The 23580-nt window shown below is 34.7% G+C and overlaps 1 protein-coding gene across 37 annotated transcripts in view; it reads left to right on the top strand.

The window, feature by feature from the left end:
- RIMS2 (regulating synaptic membrane exocytosis 2) overlaps positions 1 to 23580 on the top strand; it is a 444419-nt gene that overhangs the window by 313936 nt on the left and 106903 nt on the right. The gene's annotated exons all lie outside the window — the stretch shown is intronic.

The raw sequence follows: 23580 nt of genomic DNA, 5'->3' as shown, positions 1-23580 counted from the left end.
GCTGCAATTGATGTTACTTGATTGCACAGACATAGTCAGAAGTATTGTCATAATGAGTTAGTCTTTATTTTTAGACCTGTGGCTCATAAATTCGACAGGATTCTGTATGAAAAAAAGACAATATAAATAATGCTATCTAAATATGATTGTCATGAGAAAAGTACCTGGACATGTACCCATTTTTAAAAACCTAGCTTTTACACTATGGCAAAGAAAAGCATTTCAGTAGTTATGTAGGCACATTTCCCGGATTAGCAGATGTTCAGGCACATGTTTCTATATAAGCATTGGAGGACATTTGAAATGTTTCATGCTAGCCATTCATTTAATCAGAATGTTTTTATTCCAAATATTTTATAGTGTGATACATTTGCTGAATTAGTAGGTAATTTGCAAATATTATGGGAAAAAATATTCAATTGAAGTAGTCTTTCAAAAAGTTAAAATATTTTTGCTTAAAACAAAATCCCCTTATATTTTACAGTATTAAAACAATTTAATTTGCTTAATAGCAAGCCACAAGATATCAATTGCAGTCCTTGGTTACACCACTGAGGGTCTTTATGTAGTATTACTGTGTTTGTCTCATCAGACTTTTTAATTTAGTATTTCCGATATTTACAATATTTATTTCCATTTTGGAAACAAAATTTCATGAAAACTCTTGTTTTCTCGGATCATCACTCTTATTATATTAATTTCTTTGTCACCTTATGTGTTGTGAATTGCTTATATAAAATAGAGTCTAGATATTCCAGGAAATAATGACATCTAATCACATGATGTTTGCTGTCATTGCTGTATATGCTTTTATGTTTTACCACTCTTCCCTGCTCTTTGCTTAGTATATCTATTTAGACTGTGAGCTCTTCAGAGCAGCAATTTTGAAGTGCTGTCCTTTTGCTGTGTTTGATTAGAGAGGGCAAAAGTCTTATTTATTATTTATGTCATGAGTTCTATAGAGAGAAATGTAATAAATACAGTAAAATAACTAATTTTTATAGGAATTATAGAATTGTTTCCTCTGGTAAGTATTGCTGGGACTTGAGGAAATCTCTTTTTACTTGAAAACTGAGTAATATTTTCCTTTTACTTTTTCTTTTGGAAAAAGTAGTCTTTTGGAAAATCTGGGTTATGGAAAATTGTCAGATCCACAGATTCTGATGTTCTGATATACAACCAAAGCATCATAAGTATCATCAAGATACAATAAAAAGATGCATTTCATATTGAACTTACACATACAAAGATGGTAAACACTCTTAAAAACCTAATCCATAGCTACAGCTTTCATAGAGCATCTTATGTAATTTTCTGTCATGAATTAAGAGCTCATATTCTAATACCAATAGAGTTTTTCTTTGAGGATTTTCCTGTCCTTCTCTAGGATCTTCTAATAATTTTCTTTAAAGGGAGTAATAATTTTCTTTAAAAGGATAGTGCTCTGCAAGAACAGCAGATTACCTAACTTTGTTCAGTGGCAGAAATAATTAAGATTAATAGCAGTCTTTTTACTGTGGAGGATTGAATTTTACAGAAAGTTATCTTAGGCAAAGGAAGTACTAGTTACAAAAACTGAAATTTAATAGAATTGGAAACACTGACTATCACAGAAGGAACTTATGTTAATATTTAGCAAATATAGCACCAAGTAAACCTGCAAGTTTTGTAGATATTTGGGTAAGTTTTAATGCCTTTTATTAAGCCCCAGTGATAATCAAAACTTTTTTTATGTGTTTGTGGAGGCTATATGACCATAACTAAAAATGTTGTCACAGAGTAGTCCTTTCTGTCTTACAGAACACATACTAGACTCAAATGAGAAAGATGTTTCTATATTGCAGGGAACGTGCTGTGAAGGTTAAACTTTCTGTATTTTGAAATCAAGGATTTAATGTCAACTAGATAAAGTTAAAATCAAACTGATGAAAAGAGTTAGTTAAAGGTACCTTATAGGCAATGATGAATTGGAAGTCATCCTAGCTTTGTAAAACAGAAAAAGAAAGAAGGAAAAACTGATCTGTAGCAGACTCCTACCGTGGGCTCATTTAGTTTGCATACATTTGAATAATTTGTATTTCTTACAAGGTTGTATCTGCATACCTTTTCTTTAAATGTTGTACAAATGCCAGAACTCAAGTAGGAAGAAGGGAGTAATTTGCTGGTGGAGATAGTTTTTTGTTACAGGGCAGCATTGATTAGAATGTGGAATATGGTGTGCTTATGGCTGTGACTAGAAATGGAAGGGAAGGAATCTACAGGGAAAAACCCCAATCCTTTGGGTAATTGCTTTCCAAATTAGGATCAGAAGGAAAAAACATTGATTTGGGTTAGATTTAGTTCCATGAGCTGTGTTATGTCGTTGGGAGTGTTTGCTCCAGGACAAGAAGGTTCCTCTTGAATACTTTATTTCAAAATAGCCCAAACTGTTTGCTTTCAAGAAAGCTGCCTGGGAGTAGCTGTGAAGGACCACACCTATCTGTGTTGTACGGATTCAAACATTTTAATCAGTGTCCCACATGCTCAGTAGAACATACAATATCCTTAGTTATGTTGCATTTACAGCCTTTTATGGTTATGATATTTTTGCTAATTCCTTAGGTTGCAACTACTGTGTTTATTGCAGTATCAGATTTGCCTGTTGAGAGGAAAGACTGGGTATTTCTGAAATGCATGTCATTGTCTTGTATACCCAGACTATACCTTAGCATCTAGGCAGTCTGGGTTTTGCTTTAGAGTTTATTACTTTGGTGTATTTTCACGTTATGTGGCTTGAAAATAATTCTGAAAAGATGTCTGGGACCACCTAACAAATTTTCACTAATGAAATGCCAGAAGACTTTTTTTTCAGCTAAACTTTTGCTTGTATATTTTTAAATTACACGAGAGATAGAAATATCTTGTTGAAATGAATATTTGTAGAAAGTGTCGTTAAATTTAATTTGGTTTTAGTGCTAGCATGTTGATGTACTCTCAAGTGTTCTGTATTTTTTGCACTGGTTGACAAGAAGTGAAAAGTGCAGTATTTATAGTTCTTACGGGTTAGTATTATATTTTATTTATATGTGGCTACAATGTATTTCTTTCACCTTACTCACCTTGGCAGAAGGATGAAATCACTGATCACTTGCTCCTAATTAAAATGGAACACCATAAAGTGAAAGTATTCAGTATTCACCCTTTCAGTTCATTGTTAGTTACTAATCAGAGAGAGAGAGCACTTTTTCCTGATATAGGTTTTTACTTTTCCTTTTAAAAACAAGCCCTTTCTTTCTTCTTTTCACAAAAACATGCCCCAAGTATTCACCCAACATTAAAAAAAATAGAAAATCGTGTTAGGCTAAACAGATGTAATAAAACCTTAGAATTTGGAAATTAAGTGCTCAGAAATTTAACAAATCATAGAGCTCAGTAAGGATTTGCCTTTCTATTTATGCTCTATCATAAAGACTTGAATTATATGATCTCATAATAATCTTGTGTCTTGGGAAAATTATTTCAGAACCTGTTAGGCCTGAAATTAATGCTGATTAACTGTCCTCTCTTAACTTCAGGTGTGGGTAATATTTTTCCAGAATAAAATTAGATATTAAAATTAGCAGGAATATGGGATTAATAGGAATACTTGATTAAGTTTAATCAGGGATAGCTAGAAGCCATTAGTTAGGGTTTGAATCTCTCAGATACAGATTGAAATCTCTAAAAGGGACAGATGTGTAGTGACTAACACCTTTTCAACTCATGCAGTCTGGAGTGGAAGCTACAGAGACATTTTGATGGTTAGGAAGGCACAGATTCTACTGACAGAAGTGCATGCCATTTATTTTAAGGGGTTTTATCTCATTTAGAATGCAATTTCATTAAATGGGAATTCATTTTGCAAAATGAAAAGGAATCTTATTGTGTTTTACACAGCCCTACCCTAGTTTGATGGGAGACACAGAAAGGTGGTTATAATGCAGAAAACCGGAATTAAGACTGGTCATAATTCAGTCATACTCTATCAGCTATGATTTTGCAGGGTTTTAAAAATATATGGCATATGGATATTTTGTTTTATAAAAGTGATTGATCACATGTATAAAATATAGGATATGATCTTAGATTACTTCAACTTGGCTGTGAAGTAATCTAGACTTGATGTCTTAGGCAAACACAGCAGCCCAAAAAATGGAAATAAAGAGCTTTGCACCATCCTTTTTTGTGCGACTGCTTCTGTGGTACTGGCCTTCATACCTGCACAGTGTAACTTGCATTTTGTGTGCTTGACAGCAAAGTAAACAGAATAGGTTAGTTAACATCTGTAAGGCTTCCTTAGGATACTTTCTGAGTCTACTCTTGGGTTTTGATTTCAACTACGATTTTGCAAAAATACACCTTTGGGTTTTGACTGTGGATGCTCAGTTCACTGCCCTGAGAGGCAGCAGACCTTGAGGAGTATTAAAATATTTAAGCTGCATTGGTACAATTTCCATAGAAAAACTTGAACAAACGTTACCTATAACCTAGAGTTTAAAGTGCTTACTTAAAAATTCTGATCTTTCAGGGGAAGTAATAGCTTATAAATTTCTCTTGGATTGGCAAGAAAAGAAATGAAACAGCTTTATGAAATTTGAAGATCTTGCTGTATAGGTCGGAGACTACAAAGGGCATAGAAGGAAAATGACTGAGAAGTCATACAACTGTGCTTATGACAGCCATTGTTCATTTACCTTTCAGGGTACCTACATGCCAAAAACATTTTAATTCAACTCTACTGAAAGTGGTTTTTTAAAATCTTAGGCACATCTTCTATATATATATATTTTTTTTTTTTATGAGAGAAGGTTGACAGTATAGATTACATCCCTGCTGAATATTTTAATAGAAATTTTCAATGTCCTGATTTCAATTGGAATTTAAATGTCCTGGTTTTATCATGGAGTCGGAGAGCAGAAATCTAAGTACAGAGTAGTTTGCATTGCACTGCATTGATTATAGCCTGAATTTCTCTGTTAACTACCCTCCTAGAAACAGTAATTTTAAAATTATTATTACATGCTAGCTAAACATAAAGTCAAATAATTCAATGAACTATTTAATTGAACATAAATGTATACATGTAATGAGAGAACTGGAAAGAATTCTAGAAACAGAGAACATGAAAAATCAATAAGCAATCAAAATCTGAGCCTTGAAAAACTACACATATTGCATCACATCAAAGCTGTTTAATAAATAATTGACATTTAAATTAAAGCAGGCATATGGTATATCAGCAATTCAGTTTGAAACTCTTAAATATTATTACTGTTGTTACCCTCATGAGCTTTGTCACTAAAGAAAGCTCATGGTACTTTATTAATGACATTAAAAATATATTGGTGTTTCTTATCATTAATAGCACTTTCACTGCTGTTTCCAAGAGTATTCTCCAGTATCTAAATATGCTCTAGGCAACTGTAGGTACTAGTGGAAAATGTCTTTCTTTTTGTGTTCTAACTACTCTGAAATCCAGATAAAAAAAGCATATTATCTGGCAAATGTGGGATATTTTTTCCAAAGCTGAAAAAGTATTTGCTTTGTTTCTTCTGCTCTTTTTAGGTACCAAGTATGTCCACTAGTTTATGGTTAATATACAATTTTAAATATGGTGTTTGAGAATGGAAGCTTGGACTTTTTTCCCAGATAAACTAAAATAAAGCCAAGCAGAAGATTTAAACTAATTATCTACCAATCTCTGTCTGTTTTCTCTGCTTTGCTAGTTATTTTCTGCTTTCCAGTGCTTAAAAGTTTAGTAAGAAATTGGTGACAAAGAACATTAAGGGCTGCATACGAGCATCATTACTTGCAGAAAGATCTCATTGGAATTAGCTAAAGCTATAAATGAAAAATAGCACAACAATTTATTTCATCTTTGCTTCACTAAAAAAATCATTTCTGCCACAGGCTGAGGGTTTGTATGTTATTGTGGATGTCTTTTGTTTGATGTTTTTATTTTATTTGAACAGCTTGTAACAAAGCATGCGTGTTTTGTCTTGCTTTTTCTCCCTATCCCATCCCTTGCTTATCTAATGCAGCAGGAGCTGAAGAAAACAAGGATGCTGGAGTTGAGGAGGCAGAGGTTGAGGCAGGTCTGTCTGACCACAAGTGCCTATCTCCTTTAGATATGTTTTCCCTTGAGTATATAGGGAAGATTTACCAGCTAGCTTGTAAATATATTGAACATAAAAAACCCCCACAGAATATTTATATCATTTATATTCTTTTATGAAAGAACAATACAAACAAATTAATTGAGTTTATTTGCCAGTTGTGAATGCTTAAGATAATTGTGAAAAAAAATACCCAACTATTTTATTCTTTTTATTCTTTTTTATGAAGTTACTCTGTCTCTATGCTCAAGTAACAGCCTTGGCAGATCTGGGTGGGTACCTCTTAGATGTGGTACTTTGCATTAATAATTTTTACACGCAGGGAAGTAAATTATTTTGTATCATGACAGGTTTTTTTCCCCTTAGTTTGTGTTAGCAGACTGATGCTGGACAAAAAATAGTAGGCAACTGTATTAGGTAGAAATACTTCAACTATTTGGTATGATGTCCTCCATCCTGCTGGGAAGACAGTTTGTAGTGTGATGGCAACCAACAGTTCATGATCAAATCAAACAGTTGCAAATACTTTTTTCCATTCAAATATGATATGTTTAAAACATAAATTTAACTTCTAACTTCAGGGAACACCCAGTACTGGTTCAAAGATATGCAGAGATCTAAAGATATAATTTCTCTGTTCTTCAGGTTCCTTTTCAAAGGAAGAATCATAAATGCATACATTTGCATTTATATGCCTTTTTAATAGGTTACATTCTGTTGTCCATAACAAATTAACAGTTAATAATTGCCAAAAGTGGTGGAAGCCTGGTGCACAAAAAAAAGATGAGTGGATCAAGAAACACATTTCACATGCCTAAGATGCTAAATGCTGCTTAAAAGTGTGTCTGAATCCTGTGCCCTGAACCTTCTTCCCATTGAAGAGAAGAAAATGCAGATTAGTATTTTTTTCTATGAAGAAAAGTCAGGAGTAATTACTGTGATGGGATTCATTACTTGTTCAAAACACTGGATGCTAGAGTGATTTCACAGTTTCAGTGGTAGAAAGTAGGTTTACTTTTTTTGAATTTTAGTTCTCACTTAGGCATCCAAATTGTCCTTTAAGATCTTTGCCTTCCCATTTTTTGCTATAGTACAGTTTACTTTTTTATTGCTTTTGTTAAGATTCTGTCTCTGCAGTGTTCAGTGGGCTGTGTGCTGTGTGCTGTTCTCTCTGTGTGTTTTGTGGTAACTCTAGCCTAGTGCATGGAGTTTTGCTCACATAGCTTGCAACAGTTTTTTGTGTGCTTGTAGTTACCTTGCTCTTCATAGTACCTGTTCCAACTGTTAATCATCATTGTCTGTTTTTAATGTTGTAAAGACTGTGAGGAAAAACATCAAACCCCACCTGTTAATGGGCGAAAAGGCAAGTTGATTATGATATTGCTTATGAATTGTGGGTGCTTGAGAAATTTAATTTTATTTTTTGCTGCATGTGTGTGTGTTGCATAGTTCTACTAGCTCAAAATTAGTAAGTTTACATATGTTCAATTCCAGTGTGTTGTTTTACTTCTTGGATATAATTATTTTCAACTGAGGTTTAAAAATATTTATTGGAATCAAAACCTCCAGATGTTTATGTTTTTGCAGCTAACTGTATTACTGAAGATAGAGTTTGCACTAGGCTGATATGTGATCAGGTTGGCTATGGGGGTGGGTTTCTATTTCTTCTTATTTTGGAATTCCTAGGCTGCTTTGCCCTAAGAAGCCAAATAAAGTTTGCAGACACCTGCAAAATTGTCTGCATTATCTTCCAATTTTTACCAGGTCTATATTCTTTTACATTGCTTGGATATTTTACAAGCTTGGCACTTTTTAATGTGACTAGAAAAAATTGACCATTTTCATTATCATATACTTTTAGAGAAAGGCTTATGTTATTTACAGTCATTTCTATTTTCTAGTTTGTAGTCCTGCTTGATGTTCTTTTTCAAATTCTATAGAAATAAGCTTAATTTAAAGCACTAAAATGTTAACACAGAGATTTACGTTTCTTATCTAAAAATTAGAACAAGAAAGTTACAATGAACAACCATAGCTTACTTTGAAGTTTTATTCGAGTTCATGCTTCTAAACTGCTTAGATAATTTTGGAGAAGTATGTTATTACTTTTCCATGTACTTCTAAGACCCTATTACATTTATATTCTGTGTCATTGGTGTCTTCTGCCAGTGAATGAAATATGAACTAGTTAATGTTTTGGATTTATTAAAATTTGGGTACTCACTCTTACAGTTCCATCTCTACAGGAGCCTGCAAGGGGTACAAACCCAGTTACACTGTCACGGACCATTCCTGTCTATTCCCCGGAACAACTTAGCAGATGGAATACAGATACCAGCAGAGCAGGGATTCTATTTTGCCTGTGCCAGTTTCTTGTCTGGGAAGGACAGCCACACCATTTTTAATGTCTCTCATACCAAGTGTAGACGACCAAGTGGAGTGCCTTTGCAGAGAAGGGGGCATGTCACCAGCCTGAGGGGTCACCTTGCTTGCTCTGGTGTCTCTGCCAGCATAGTCCTGAATGAATTCAAATCTGAGAGTTTGCTGTTTTAACTGCAATCTGTGCTACTAACCAGATATTTCAGTGTCATACTTTTAAGATTTAAATTCCAGTCATAGTAAGATTGAAGACTTTTGCCACTGACCTGGCAAAGCTGACAAAACAATTAATAGTGATTTCGTCAGGCTAAAGTTGGTTTTGTTCTTGGTTTATCTCCCACTTCTTCAACAAAACCATTATTTTATACACTTATAGAGCCTGAAAGATGTAGATTGCACAATAAACTACTAACCTCTATTTAGATAGTTTGTTTCATACTTTTATTAAGTTCTATAAGGCATCCATTTTATGTTTTTGAAGGTTTTTTTCTGCAGAGCTCTTATTCTCCAAAAGAATGATCAGTGTCTACTATTGATTTTCAAATATTTATTACCCAAACTGTCATCCTTTTCCAATGTTCCTGAGGTCTTTAGCATTTCCCTTTCATGTATTTTGTATGACCTCTTTTAATCATTCGAGTTTGTGGGAAAAGGATCCAGGTAATTCTGGCCTTTACTGTCCTAATTTAGGGTGCATAGAAGATGATGTAGTTATCAAAGCAAAATTTTAAGCTTTTCATATTCCTTCAGTCTTCAGTGAGGGAATATGAAAAGCTTAAAAATTTATAGGATTACATTACAGCTTTGTCTATATTATGGGAATTAGGAATGCTTTGCAGTTCTCATCTCCCAGACTGAGAAGTGTCTGGAGCATATTTGTGTCTTGAGTTTATAGCAAGACAAGACCCAAGTCCCAGTCCTGCCCTTTCTGTGCACTCTTTTTTCCCCATGCATGGGGAACTGTTGTACAGTTTAGACACAATCTAAAGAATTTAGGTGACTGAAAGGCAAACAAGGCAGAACGGAGGGGCCCCAGTCAAAGAAATGATGACAGATGGACCTGCTTAACTGACTTGCAGAAGCAGTGTTCAAATACACTTTTTGAAAACCAAGCAGGTTCCTGTCAGGCCAGAGGGCATTCTTATCTTGATGGCTGATCCGAGCATCTTTTTCCATTCTAAGACCATTTGGATTTGTGGAATTGGGGCCTACACTTTGCCTGAACTACTGAACAGGACTGCTGTGAGTCTCCTAGGTGCTTTCTCTTCCTCTGGCTCACTGACTCCAGACTTCACTAAAAGACCACAACAGCTTCTGAATTTTGCATGAGAAATTATACTGGATGTGTTTTACGTGGGCTGTAAGAATACTTATCATATTCCTATGTGTTATGAGTACCTAGAGAAACACTGCATTCTAATTAAATTCTAGTTCAAGCAAAGTAAGGTCTAAATAAAGTAAAGACCTGGTTAGATTGTGCTAGTTGTGGACAGGCACATAACTTCAATTTGCATGCTGGGAAAGGAGTGAAATTAGAATAACCCCACAATACAATAACACAAACCAGGAAAAATGAAGTACCAGTAAAATGCTCTAGACTGATTAACCTACATTCTGCTAAAATTCCTTATGATATAGGGGGCTATTTTACAAGTTTAGCTCGAAAACTACCAGGGAAATGTTACAGATGAGAAAGAGTCTAGCTACTAACTTGTCCATAAATACCTTCAAATTTTACTTATAATAAATTTGAGTTTTCATCTTTCAAAATTACATGGCAATACCACATGGCATTTCTGAGGCTGGTATGTGACAATGGGATGTCATTTTATCTGCTAGACAAACACAGTTTGTCTGGTAACTAACCTAATGTTTCAGAAGTAATGCAGAAGAATGAAACGGGCCTTTTGGTGCAGACAGTATTTGCATGTAAAGATGCATGTACAATTTCCATGCAAATTTGAGCAATAAGAAAACTTTTATGTTATTAAGTAGTAGTAATTGACATTCAGAAAAACCTAGATCTTCCTGAAGAAAGAAATATGTATTTTTCATCTTTGTGTAATCCATTTGTTGTAATTCCTTTATTGGTTGGTATTACTGCTTACATCTATTGGCTTAGTTTCAGACCCATTTTATGAGCAGAATGACTTTTTTTACAATTTAGAATGGTACCATAAGCTTCAATCTTAGCTGCATCTTAGCACCTTGCAGAGCTTTTCTTTTTGTGTGGTGTGTTTGTGAGAGATATATAATCATGTAATACAAAATTACCTTTCTGCTCAGAAAATGTTTGAGGATTTACAATAAGATTGCATCTTTTTCAATAAATATAAAAATAACATGGAAAGAAAATACTAAACCCTATATCAAGCTAAATCTTACCTTCTGCATTCTGCAGAATGAATTTGTAGGCTGTTCACATTTTCTTTTATGCACAGAGTATTCCCTGACATCCAGGGCATGGAAATGCAAACTGAGGAGGCACTATGGAAAAGAGGTGTAGAGCAGAAGCTTGTTCTTTGCTCCATATTTATCTCCATATTTATTTTAGACATTACTTGTAATTTTCTTTTTCTTTCTTTTTAAAAATTCATTATTCATTAAATTCTGAAGATATTTTGATTTTTATTGTGTTTACCTATTGCAGCAGTATGAGGATTCCCATACCAGTTCCTCACTAAAAATCCATGTAGCCCAGTGTCTGGTCTTCAGTATACCAGGTGTGGATGCTGAGGGAAAGGGAGATAAGCAGGACCAGTATTCCTGTATGGGAATAGGGTGGCCAGCAGGAGCAGGGAGTCATCCTTCCCCCGTACTCAGCACAGGTGAGGCTGCACCTTGAGTGCTCTGTCCAGTTCTGGGCCCTCAGTTTGGGAAGGACCTTGAGACGATTCTGCACATCCAGAGGAGGCAACGAGGCTGGTGAAGAGTCTGGAACTCTTCAAGTTCTATGAGGAACGACTGAGGGAGCTGGGGTTGTTTAGCCTGGGGAAGAGGAGACTCAGAGGTGACCTTATCACTCTCTACAACTCCCTGAAGGGTGGCTGTAGCCAGGTGTGGGTTGGTCTCTTTCTCCAGGCAGCAACTGACAGAACTAGAGGACACAATCTCAAGCTGTGCCAAGGGAAATATAGGTTGGATACTAGGAAAAAGTTTTAATGGAAAGAGTGATGTCTGGAATTGTCTGCCTGGTGAGGTGGTGGAGTCACCATCCCTGGATGCGTTTAAGGAAAGACTGGATGTGGCACTCAGTGCCATGGTCTAGTTGAGGTGTTGGGGCGTGGGTTGAACTTGATGATCTCAGAGGTCTCTTCCAACCTCGTCATTCTGTGAATTCTGTGAATTCTGTTCAAATGTGTAGTGAAGCTTATCCAGGACCCTGGCTGCCCAGTCTCCTATGCCTTGTGCCTCAGGAATCTGCATAAACAACAGTGGTATCTTTGCAGGGTGTCTTCATCTCCCTCAATGGTTCTCTGTGTTGTTTCTTCCTCCTTAAATGAGTCCTTTCAAAATGCCCCCGGAGTGCTTATCCAAACGAGGGACTTGGGGGAGCTGTCCTTCCAGATGTCCCAGAGGGGCCAATTGAGTGACCTCCCTCCAGCGCAGCCTGCCGTGGTGCAGGCATTTAACCAGAAGAGGGAGCAAAGCTGCCGTATTTTAAAAACGTGAAAAAATATGTGAAACAAACAAACAACTCCTCCCCATGCCCCAAACAGTACTGGAAAAAAAAAGTCTTGGTAGTGGCTTACAAATAATATCTTTGTGTTATTTAAATATACTTTACTAAATATTAATTTACTCATGTTTAATGTAACCTTAACTGACTGTTGTCTTTTCAGCCATCTGGAGGATTAATTTATTTTCTGCTGTTTCTTCATGTTTTACAAATCCATTGTATTTATAAAAGTAGCAAGATGTTACTCTGATTTTTAGCTAAAGATAGGCTATGGCTTTATTGATTGATATTTCAACAAGGGCTCTCTGAGACTGTGGTTGAGTATATCTAATTTTTTTTATAAAAATAAGGAATAGAAGATTAAAATCAATTTATTCCTCATACAGAGAAATCCACTAGCAAAAAATTTAAAATATGAATTTAAAATATAATTGACTGAATTTGCAGGTAGAGAAGATTATAAGAAGAGATTGCTACTGGACTAGACTTAAGTGATTTGCAGTCACAAATAATGAATGTAGCCTTGGAGTCAGCTTGAAGAAAACATTTCTGGAGTAAGGAATAATCTACAGCGCATTATTATATTTTTAATGTTAGTAACAACAATATGAAATGTAGATATGTTGCAGTACTTTTTATTGCTGACCTGATGAGTTACACTGAAGTTCTTTTGATGTATTCCAACTGCAGCCTTGGGAAATGAAGCTCAGGGTTTAGGTATTGGGGTTTTTTTTGTTTGTTTTTTACTTTTTTTGAAGAATGTGTATGTAGTTTAGTAAGAAAGATTAAACCAAAACAAGAAATAATTGAGATATGTCAGAAATCATATCGGAACACTCTATTCATTAAAAATCATTATATAAGCCATTATTGAAGAATTTCTTTATTTTAAAATTTTAGAACATTTCTTAGCATTCATTGGTTGATTTGGCACTAATTTGCAAACTATTTTCACATGAAGGTTGTGTGTACATATGTGTATGTGTGTCCCTGCCTCCCTGCCTTTATACTGTCCATACTTCATCAGCACTCAGGGCAAAGTGTTAAGAAGCATTTAAGATTTTGAAGGAAAGACAGATCATCATGTCTCAGATAAATGCCTTGATCTCTAAGGTACAGAAACATTCTGTAAAGTATTCTTCCAGTGCTGGAGAAAAAAAATGTAGATCAACTGTTACTGTGACAAAAGAGGAAGGTAAAAGATTATGTCCTCAGGTTGGCTGTGGGTTAGCTGGGGAGGCAGGAGGTCTTGTTCTGTATTTGTCACAGAAAGACTACGTGTGTTCCTCCTGTGCTCCTACGTGTGTTGTTTTTGGGTACTGGATGAGTTTTGTTCCTGTTACATCAGGGTAGGGAAGCATCAACACTGTTTTAATGAGGCACCTGAAGGTTTCTCTGGTGTAGGAACATCAGCAGTCTGGCATAAAATCTTGACTGCTGACTTTGTGTCACTTCGCCTTGGTGTCACTTGGCCTTGATGCCATTAAGCAGCACACTGGTGCTGCAAGGTGGGCCTGGATTCATTCCAGATACAATTCAGTACATCTGGGACAATTCATACATCACGGTTTGAAGCCATTTGCTTTCCCCTAGTAGAGGTTTGACACACTGAAAATATTTTTCTCTGTGTGAGCTCTAGAGACTGATGTTCTTTAATTTTCTTACGGACCTTGTTTTGCAAAAAGTAAGACTTGTATGCCCTGAATTTAGTCTTAATTAATTCTTCTTCTTGCATCCTGCATGCATGAGTTGAGATCTTAAGTATATGATTCAAAACAGTTTCTCATCTTTTGACAGTTTATCCCACAGTTTTAATGACTTCCTATTGTGCTGCATTGGTTTAAGAAGCACTAGCCAAATCCACTTTTGACTTATTTTTACAGTAGTTGTCACCATATATTATTAATAACATAATTTCTTTCTGAGCATTCTTCATATAAAATTAAAAATAGAAAGAAGTTCTGAGTACTTTTAATACTTTTCATTTGCAGAAAAAGATGACTAAATTAAGTACGTCCTAATGAAAAAGAGAAGACTTCAAGTCTAAAACTAGAAATGCACTGATAAAAATTGGTTCCCGGAAATGTTAGGTGCTGAAAAAAAGATAAAACCTGAAGTGGATTTAATTGAAAAAAAAAAAAAAAAGACAATCCAGTAAAAGAGAAAATATAAAAATATGTTTCAAGTGAAGGGTAGTTGTGAGAAACACTATTACTGGTTGTAGTATTGAGGAAAGAAGAGGGGAGGCAAGTATTGGCATAAGAGAAATCCTCATCATTAGTATCTGGTATTTTGCTGCATCATCTTGTACTTCTGCAGTTTGCTGCACCATTTCCAATTCAACTGCAACATTCCTGGTGCTAAGCTGTCATGGTTAGAAATTCAGAAAAGCTGAAATATGCAACTATTCTTCTAATATATTATTTCCACATTTTAAATTTTTTTCATATTAAATATTCCAAACTAATCTAATATTCTAAAAAAAGTGTAAGAAATGCTGAGGTTGTACCTGACTCTGTGTGCTGGAGCACACCAGGCCCCCTCTCCCAGGCAGCACAGGTGAGTGTCACTCTCACAGGGAATGGCACAACACCAAGTGTCACCCCAGCTGCATTATTCACTGTGCTGTGTAGGTGCAACAATTCAATCTAAAGAAACAACTGCATCTAAAGATTGTCCATTTCATCCTGGTGGGAAAAATCTGCAGTGGGCACCTGTCAAATCCTTCTAGCCCTAAAGGTGCACCAGCTGGTTGAAATACTCTGACTCAAGAATCCCATATTTTATGTAATCTACATAAGATCTTTTTGGATAAATATTTAATATTTTTTCATCTCTCTTTATACATAAGTCAAAGCTGATTATCACAACAGATGACAGGATAAAGTTTATGTTATGGGAAGTGAGAGTGATAATAGGAGACTGATGATCTAGAAAATGTATGGTTTCTTTCACAATATTTACTATCTGACCAAAGTTGGCTTTGGTTAAAACAACAAGGGAATAGATGGTGGTGCTTTGCCTTGGGGAAAAAAAAAAGATTTTAGAAACTACATTGTGCAAAGTACAATTTTAACTAAACCTATTTGTCTAACCAGAGAATTAGAGGGCAACACTGACATTTTGGCACTTTGAATAAGCATCAGCATCTTGTGCTAGTTCCCAAACAGAAAGCTGTCCTTTAAGCTTTCCTTAAAACATATTTTCTCATCTTTGTAAAACATAGAAATGGAAATGAAATTAGAAAATGTTGAAGAAAAGGTCAAATGTTTGGTTAATTCCAATGGGTAGATTTATTTTTATTTCTCAGTTGAAACAATAACCATTGTTAGAAAAACTCTTGCAATATTCTAGAAGTTAGTGAAGTTTTGACTTGATCTGGAGTACTGCCAAACCCCATATACTCAATCTAAATGTTGTACTTAACTGCTGATAAAACTAAACGACCATTTGAATTTAATGCTGATATGCCATAAATTTAACTGAAGCTATAGAAAAGAGGTCATTTGGAACCTTTTCTGGAAGTGTCTGCATGCTCATGCTGTGACTTTCCTCAAAAACATACAGTAGCCTGTCTTGCTTTTTGTAATGTTGTTGTTTTTTCTTTTTAAGGTTAACATGAGGCAAAGGTATTTATTTAAAGAATGATATTTTTATTTGATTTTTATTTCTTCACTCTTGTCAGTTCAAACGTTATTACAGAGTGTTACTGAGAAGATCAACTATTTTCTAGATGCTGAGCTCTCAAAGAATTATCAAGGTTTAGTAAAGTTTTTCTTTTGATAGGGAACTTTTTTATAATAAGTGACTTTGGTGGCTGAGACAACTACAGTTTTTATGTTCAGAACTAAACCAGGATGTCTGAAAAGGACACTCACCTAGAGTCAGAGAGAGAGAGAGTCTCTTCTAAAATTTGCATTAAAATAGCATGGAAAACAGTGGACTTCCTGATATTCTTCAGTGTTCTCCCGTATTTAGATTATTTGCTGTATATTATGAAAAATTCCTTTGGATTACTTTATGCCTACTTTTTATCTAATTCTAAGTACAATCTCCACTATTTGGCCTGAATTACTGTTAATGGTATTTTTGTCTAGCAGTGACTATTCCTTAAATTAAAAAGTAGTTTTAGTAAGGTCATTGAGTTTTTTGATTTGCAAATTAAGAAGATATTTCTGGACTCATTTGAGAAAAAAGAACATTTTATTGTGAACTGTGTATATTCATAGAGAAAAAGAAAGAATCACATTCTCGCTAGGAATAATCATATTAGGATTTTATTTCCATGGTTTGGTAACAGAATGTTCTGTTTGAAATTTCTCATTTAGTACTCACTACACATGGTACTTCAAAGATGATAGAGTCTGTTTCAGCTTGCATATCTGTGGTGTCATGAAATCATTACAGTGACAGTCTACTTGAACGTACATTTCCACCCTTTTTAAAAATCCAAGAAGCCTTTTATAGGACAGCTGCCTATATGGACCATTAACAGCCACAGAGAAAAGGCTGCAGGATGCACACAGATAACACTTTCACAAGTTTACATTTTGAATGTTAGATATCCATCCATTTTCTTGCAAAAGGAAAATTAATAATAATAATAATAATAATAATAATAATAATAATAATAATAATAATAATAATAATAATAATAATAATAATAATGGTGGTAGTAGTAGTAGTAGTAGTAGTAATGTTGTCATAATCTAAAATACTTTGTGTCAGTTTACTTTGAATTGGTAAGATTAAAAATGTTTTCCATATCTGTCATATTATTCTCCATCGCTGGCTATTTCTGTGACTGTAGAAGCGATAACATCTGGGGGCAATGGCTGTGAGGAGCTTTGCACTTTACACAATAAGCAAAGTAAGCAGATTCTTAACAGCCCAATGCAAAAATGGAGCTTGGAGCATTGGATCTCTCCCGTTAATTGGTGTAGATTTGGTTTTGCCATGTTATCCCAAAGGGTTTAAAATTGATAGTATTTATGCTAACTACCTAGTTTGTCAGAAGAAAGAGAATTAAAGTGTAAAAAAAAAATTGACAACCTCCAAATGCTAACATCTCTGAAGTCTGGAGAATGTAGTTCTGTGGAGCAGTGTACTTGATTCTGTCTGTAGCTCTTTTCCTGAGCAGTTGCATCAGAAATGCCAGTTTCAGATACAGGACTAATTGGTGCAAAAGTTCTTATTGAGTAGTTTAATCTGCCCAAATTAAAGACTTAATTTAAATCAAGTTCCATGTTTTGAAAATAAATCTGAATTAGTTGTTAAAAACACTTTTTCAACTTAAATTAGGCATGCATGGTTGCTTGTTCAGGTTTTTTGTTTGTTTGCTTCTTTGTTTGTTTGTTTATTTGTTTTGTTTGGTGGGTTATTTTTGTTAATTATATCTTTGCATAGACTTTTTTACCAAAATATTTCTAACTTCCTTTATAACTTACAGAAAGACAATGATAATAAGAATCCATAGTAATAAGCTATACATATACTATAATCTATGTATAAACTATTAGCTATATATGTATTATAATCTATAGTAAGACACTATAGAATGTAGAACACTAATTTTTAAGAATGGACCACATTATTGTGTAAACAAGCCCCTGTTTTGTATGTCAGTTGTTAAATATTAAAGACAGCAGAATATTTGAAAAATTACATAGGCACTAACTTTTGGATAAGATGTTCTGTTCCAGAGTGTTTAAGATGTGTAATTATTCTCTTCACCCCAGGCCTCTAAGAACTAATCTAAATTTTATTGTTAATGATAATACATTTGTTTAGATCGACTTGTCCCAAATGATATTAGGTGTATTATAATGTAAGTTACATAATATTTCTGATTTTTTGTTTTTGATTTACACTAGAAGTTACATGGGAAGACCAGCAGAAAAAGGTGAATGGTACAATAACTGATGACAAACCATTGCCGAAAAAGAAACACCATTCTGAGACAGGTTTGTCAGGGTTTGGAAAACCACATGAAAGCATGAGACTATAAAACCACATTTCATGCTTTTGTAATGCGTGTGTGCTTTATGTACCTTATTTTTTCACTTTGGTGTGAAATATTTAGCATGTAGAGACCATTTAGATGATATAGTTTTGTTTTAGAATAGCCAAAATAGATCTGCTTTTGTAAACAATTGTGTTAGAATGCACATACATTAGAAAAGAAGTGTTCTGGCACAGTATTAGACATATTTTGCTTTTAGTTTTGAATTTTGTTATGACTTAATAAGTTTGTGCAAGCCTCAGGAATCCAAGTATAATCTATGCTGATTCTTATTTAGTTGACCAAACCAAGATATCTACTGCATGTATGGTGAGAAAATAATCTTCTACAGGCTTAAATCTGAAACCTTCTTTCACCATCACACAAGGCACAAATAATGTTCCAGTGTAATTTTTTATGCAAGCTGCAGTTTATATCTTCATACTTGGAAATTTTCAAATCTAAAAAATCTCTTCTTTCCTCCATTCTGTACACAAATGGATTTCTTCCGAAACTAAAAACTGTCATAAACTTTTTTTCACCCCAAACGGCAAGTTCAATTATTCAGCTATTTTGTTCCTATAAATGCATAGCAATAAAATGTAAACGTAGTAATAATAACGATGATGATAGTAATAGTGTTGTTCTGTCTTCACAATCAGAGAATAAAAGGTCCTAATCACATTAATTTATACACTTGCAAAGGGCAAGCACACTTTTAGGAGTAGAGAATGTAGGGAGGAGAGAAGGAAGGGGAAGGGAAAGGAAAGGGAAATGGGATCTTTATATTGCAGGTTTCATCCTGTATTTAAAGATTGATCAAATCTACTCAAGTGAATGGGATTTTTCAGTTGCAAGAATATCTTGGTTCAGTTCTGTATTGCAAATAACTCTATTGGGCATATTAGTTGTCTCACTCTAATAACAACCCTTCTCCCAGTTGCACAAATTAAAATTTACAAGATTGGCTGGCTGTGTCACCTCCTAAATTAATAATGTAATCTCACCTAAATTATAATATATTACTGATAATATCCAAACTTTTTGCTGAAGTTCAACTATTGTACAGCTGAAAGTACCAGACTCAGAACTGAAGAAAACCAGTGAAATCTGTCTTGATTCTAACCCAGGAATTAGACAACCTAGTATTAAAAATCCAGATGTGCCCTTGCATTTCCTGTTCCCCAACTTTTTGATGCATTAGAAGTGGCAGGATAAAACAAATGCTGTTTATAACAGTCAGGATCAGAATATCATATATCTTCTTTTCTAGCTGTTTTAACTGTTGCATGGTAGATTCAAAATACAGTGTCTACACTCTTGTCTTTCCAGGGAGAGTTGAGCACAATAGTGCCTCTGCCCTGACTTTTCCCTTATGTTGTATCTAGGTAGGAACATTAACTCCATCTTCCAGCTGAAGTGGGCTTAAGACTGTGTTCTAGACATATAATTCATTTATAGTTATTGGCAGTACTTTTAGGGCCACCTTCTCCATATTTTAGAAAGGGGTACCATATTTTTTAGATGGGGTATTCTACATTTTGGAACATGAGCAAAATCTTATAATTGAAAGACAAAAACAGGCAGAAGAATAGAAATCGGAATCAAATATGGCAACAAAAAGTTCTCACTTTACAGGTGTTCTGTATATTAAAATGGTAGTCATCTGATTTCTACCTATTTTTCTGTCTGGAAGAGAACCGGTGATCTCCAGTCAGAATTGGTTTGGAAAGCCACAGTCACCATTATCAAAATCTAGAATAGATAAAAGTTAAGTAAAAGTTTTGTTCTTCACTTTACAGTCTTAAGTCTTTCTGTGAGGGGTGATGCCTGATAAGAGCATAACTTCTGTTTTAATTTGCATTATCAGTAATGTTTGTAATCAGTAATGCATGGGGTGGTGATACACGAGGCAGAGACGTTGAGGTGCTTCTGAACAAGCTGCAATGGGCCTCAAATGGCACATCCCTACATGCCTCAGATGCTTTTCCCAACTGAATCTTTCAAAGAGCTTTATGTACTTCCGCGGTAGGAGTGGAGTAATGCAACTTCCAGGACTGGCATAATCTGCCATGTGTGCACACCACTGTTCCCTATAGACATCCCTGTATCATTTCAGTTACCTTTCAAGGCATAGCAGTCAGGACATCTAGAAGAAGGTGCCACAACATTGTACTCACGTCTGGATGTTGAGTTGTATTGTATGTATGACCATGATCTAATCGTGATGCAGCCTGACAGAAGCTACCTAAGGAAGCTTCAAATTCCTTGAACCCTTACAATTTAGGATTTACCCTCTGCACAGGACTGCACCTTCTTTCATCTGTGAATGCTCTAAATGTTGGGTCTGCACAGAAGACAGTGAAGAGATACTAATGAAACTTAGTTCCTGAATTCAGAGGGTGCAATGGAGGCAAGAAGGAATAGGGACACCTCATATTCCCCAGTTTTGATTGCCTTTTCACCTGTTGATGAATTTTCTGATTTGATCTGTTATGAAACCTTATACTGTCTTTAAGTGCATTTTGTCTGTTAAGAATTTAACCTAACCAGTGCCATGGAAATAGCCATGGCAGTAGTATAGCTAAGAAAACCTGGGAGAACAAATAGGCATTGATTACATGAGTACCATGAGTGCAGAATTGAGATCTGTGAGCAAATGAATAGATAACAAAAGTGATTTCAAACCCCAGAAAAATAGCAGTAATACTGTACCTTGTAAAGCATTAATATTATAGAAATATGCATGACTGGAAATGGGATTAGCAAATTTGTTGGAGGGGAATTGAAGGTCATTAAATTACATAGCAAAATTATTCTTGTGTTGCAGACTTTTCAATAGAAGTTGATGATAAGATTTCTCTTCCTGAATATCAGAAACCAAAGTGATGGGTTTTTTTAACAGTGTTTTAAAATTTTAAGTTCTGATGAAATTTGCAGAATTAGTGTTAAGCATATTTCAAAGATTCAGTTTTATTTATGTAAAGATTTTGAAGGATTGGAAGGGTAAAACTGCAGATTCATAGGTAAGCATAGAATAAAAATTCAAGCTATATTTTGAATCTGTCCCCTTCCTTTAACTGATGTCAGTACTCTGTCAGAGAATACTGCATTCTAGACACCACTACATCAAAAAGCATGAGAAACAGTTACTTGTTCATCCCTGAGATTATTAAGTACCTTCAGCACTCACCACTGCGTCTGAGCTGGAATAGATGGTATTTGAAAGAAAGTGAATAAAACTCTGGTCCTCTAATCAGATTTTGTTTTTCAGTGAAAAGAAAAGAAAAAGAAATACAGGAGGCAAACATTTTCACGTGGTTTTGCATTTTATATATGAGGCCTTAAGAGAAGAAGTTGGAAAAGAAGGTTGTATGTAGAGAATGTGTCCTGTACTGATACGGATAAAACTAGGCAGGATACTGTTTTTCTTAAAAAGAAATTCTTTTCATCAGTATCATCGCTAGTGTCTTTTGACCCCATCAAAGTAATTAAAATGGTAAAAGGACATAGTTTAGGGTACCATGGCAGAGATACTCATTTCTGTTCCATTTCACGATCCAAAATATTGGAAGCTGAATACAGCCTAGCAACCTGTGTCTCCATCCAGAGGTGACAATACAGAAACTGCCTTTGTAGGGTAGCAAAGAAGAGGATTGGCTTTCCCCTGTTTTTCCTACAGAGAGGTAGTAGATTTGATGGCTATTATGTGAAACACTCCTGTAATGGTTTCATTATCACTGGCTGTTGAGCACATTGCAGTGTCATCAAATATCCAACCTTTACAACAGAAACTTTTGATTTCCAATGAGCAGTTGAAGAACAGAACGGTGAGAAAGTGCTGAACATCTATTAACATTATTGAACAAAAGAACACAGGGTGGTTAAAATGGATTTATAAGTCTTGGAGTGGAATTAAGTAAAAATTGAGTGTCCTTGTAATTATTTTGGGGAAAGACATATTTCTGTAATATGGAAGTAAAAGAAAGTCTTAGAGAAATCATAGCAATGGTAGGTTAAACACATCAGAAAATATAAAGTTAATGTATACTTAAAAATGATAAGTCTTTATATGGGTAGATTTGCTTTCCATTTAAAGGGAATCATGCTTATTTTTATCTGTGGAACATTTAAGTCTCTCTCATGGGTAGGACTGTGCCATGACACCTGCATAGACAAAGACTTTCACAAATCTAATGTTATGTAATGAAAACTAATTGTAGCTTTTCCATTACCATGAATTCAGTTGTAGTGTGAAAACAGTAGTCCAAAATCATTCAAAATTGTGTTTATTTCAATAGAAGTTTGTAGTCAGAATTCACAGTATGAGAGATTGAAAATTATAGAAAGGGAGAAAAGAGTTGGAAAATAGAGTTGGAAAAGAGTTAGAAATTAGTTGGAAAAGGCAAAGTAAGGGTAGGGCAGAGAGAGAGAGAATTAATTGCCTTCTCAGGATTCATAATAATTCCAATCCAATGTGTAACTATAGTGCATTAATATTTTGAAATGTTAGTATTTTGTCTTTTTCCCCCCTTATAAAATTACCATGTGAACTTTACTCAGAGAAGCAAAACAATAAAAACTCTCTCTGGATTCTTCATTTAGTTTATCTTTTGAGATTTATGAAAGATATGCAATCTACTTTGTTTAATTTGAATTAGAGATTTTATGATACTGAGAATATTTACAATTCCTTCTGCTATTTTCTACTATTGTCTCTACTATCCTTGTCTTTGGATAAGAGTAAGATTTTTCATACTTACTGTCTTTACCTATTGTGTTTTTATGTAGTGTGTATTACATATAGTCTATATTATGTAATTGTAGAATTAAATATATTGCTTTAGTCTTTCCTGTATTTTCTTGCTGCATTTTTGAGTTAAAATGTCAGCATACATCCAGTATACAGATGCTATTTTGTGTGTTTAGGTTTATGCTTTAAGGTAAAGAACTCTGACTAAGAGGGAACTACCTCATTAAGAAGTTCAGAAGTGTGGGACAGGCTCTGTATCTAATTGTGGCTTAATGCTTTTGGAGAATATTAAGTAATACTGATTTTTTTTCACATCTCAATGTAGTGAAATGGCCTTTTCATCTACATCTTCTGCTAACAAATATTTGTACTCTTAGCTTTTCTATCTACTCTTGTATATATGTATCCCTAGCATTGCAGAGTTAGAATAATGTCAGGGGATATCTTACCTGAGAGCTAAATGTATTATATCAGTCATCAGGTCTAATCTCATACAGATTAATGACATATAATTATGGAACATACAGACTCTATGGAGCATTTCTGTCTTAGAGTCTCTTCCATGTTTTAAGATGATGCTTATTTGATTGTACATCGCAGATCATATTTTATGAGGAGTGTCCAGAAATGAGAC

The sequence above is a fragment of the Melospiza melodia genome, chromosome 1 (genome assembly GCF_035770615.1).
Source record: "Melospiza melodia melodia isolate bMelMel2 chromosome 1, bMelMel2.pri, whole genome shotgun sequence".
NCBI lineage: Eukaryota > Metazoa > Chordata > Aves > Passeriformes > Passerellidae > Melospiza > Melospiza melodia.
Note: the sequence above shows the minus strand (reverse complement) of the source record. Positions and strands in the feature narration are given on the sequence as shown.